This window comes from Rhipicephalus microplus, unplaced genomic scaffold (genome assembly GCF_043290135.1).
Source record: "Rhipicephalus microplus isolate Deutch F79 unplaced genomic scaffold, USDA_Rmic scaffold_13, whole genome shotgun sequence".
Lineage (NCBI taxonomy): Eukaryota > Metazoa > Arthropoda > Arachnida > Ixodida > Ixodidae > Rhipicephalus > Rhipicephalus microplus.
Genome location: NW_027464586.1, coordinates 34,899,224 through 34,901,000, shown reverse-complemented (window position 1 = coordinate 34,901,000; position 1,777 = coordinate 34,899,224). Strand labels below are relative to the sequence as shown.

The 1,777-nt window shown below is 45.5% G+C and overlaps 1 long non-coding RNA gene across 1 annotated transcript; it reads left to right on the top strand.

Moving 5' to 3' along the window:
• Positions 1-206: 206 nt before the first annotated feature.
• Positions 207-1,566, top strand: LOC119183504 (uncharacterized). The gene is made up of 4 exons (XR_012888546.1): positions 207-771; positions 852-928; positions 985-1,162; positions 1,321-1,566. It is a non-coding gene; the product is annotated as an uncharacterized LOC119183504 (long non-coding RNA).
• The last annotated feature ends 211 nt before the right edge of the window (positions 1,567-1,777 follow it).

Below are 1,777 nucleotides of genomic sequence, written 5' to 3'. Positions count from 1 at the left end.
AATGCTTCCGTGCGACCAAAGCGATGAACTTGCCTCAGACGCTGAGCAATACACTCAGTACGCCGAAGAAGCTCATGAGCTAGCCCGCATAAACACCAGTCACCAACAAGATGCAGACGCACGGCGTTACAACCTCCACCGTCAAAACGTCGCCTACCACCCTGGGGACAGAGTGTGGGTGTGGATCCCTTTCCGGTGACCAGGCTTATACGAAAAACTTTTAGGCCGTTATTTTGGACCGTACAAGGTTCTTACACGTGTCACAGATGTTACCTACGAGGTATTTCCGGTCGGCGCAGTGTCTTCTTGTCGACAGCTTCGGCCTGAAACCATGCATGTCATTCGACTGAAGCCCTACTTCACACAGTAGCCTTTGTACGTGTTACGAAGACCCACGACTTTGCGTTGCTGCTGCTGTTTGTGTTCTCGTGTGTTTATATGCCTTTTCTTTTTGCGCTAGACGCAAGTGTTGGCGAAACGCTCGGAGCGCCGACGAGTTACTGCAGCGCAACCATGCAAAGTCATACCATGCACATGCATTGAGCAGCATTTTATTTGCCATGTTCCTAGAGGCAGCCGCGTCCCGCCGCCGAAGATTTTATGCGTACTCGTAAGTGGCAATGTTTGCTGACGCATTGCCAGTTTTGTCTTTTGGAAAAATTCACTTTGATCTGAGCAACTGATATGTCAATCTGTTAGTCTCCTCTAGAAGCCGGATAAGAGTGATTCGGATGAACGGCTACTGCATCAGTCGTCGTTGATCGTTTTCGGGTAAATACACGCCTTTCGTGTTTTTTGTTCGTTTGTTTATATTGCAAGAGCATGACAAATATTGATATTTTTTCCATTAGGAAGCACTGCAACAAGGACTGCAAAAAGGGTGTATAGCGTGATGCACTGGTCTCACGCCATACTGAAAGGAAGTTTGGTAAGATGCATGCTTGGTTGCGAAAGTCCCACGCAATTTTTTTCACCTTACATTAGGTCGCAAATGAGCTGCAAACGAAGACTGGAAAATATCTGCATGGCCCGCCTTGAAGGTAAGATGTGTTGTCGTTAATTTATTTGTTGTACTGTTTGTTTTCAACGACATATTACGAGGAACTTTGTGCTCTGGGGCTTCAAGCACGTTTCAGAATATCAACGGACTGACATAATTATTGTAAGTGCACAATTTTTTCTTATTTGTGTGTATACCCACATTTTTTTGCCGAATTGTGCGTGTACAGTCGCATGCGTTTCACGCATGCGACTGTGCAACTAGTCATGCATATCATCTGTCTATCTCTAAGTATTAATTGTTAGGTTTGTTCTTTTCAGCTCTTCCCAGCAAAAGAACGATACAAGACTCACATCTCGGTAGTAAAACGTTGCACACCGAATACGTATTCACTGCCAAGAGCACGAAAATTGACCGAAAGAGAAAACTGATCTAGCAGCATTACCACTCCATCGGTTGTATAGTTGGGTTGCACAAGGCCTACTGCAAATCGTTCCATGCGAACAATGTGGCATGAAAACATAGTGCAATTATTCAACTGTGCAATAAACATATAAAGTGAGGAAGCTTAGGTCCGTCTTTCTTTTATTGCGTGTTACACACACGATAAGAAGTGCAGGCTTTAGAGGCGCTTAATTTCGTTTTACATGCGCACTAAGCCAATGCCATGTGCAAAAAATGCAAAACAAAAGGTGAGCAAGGAACGTTCGCAGCCGACCCACAGCCGCCGATAAATAGATGTAAGGTCGGGCCATGGTCGACCCGCGTGCGGCACGC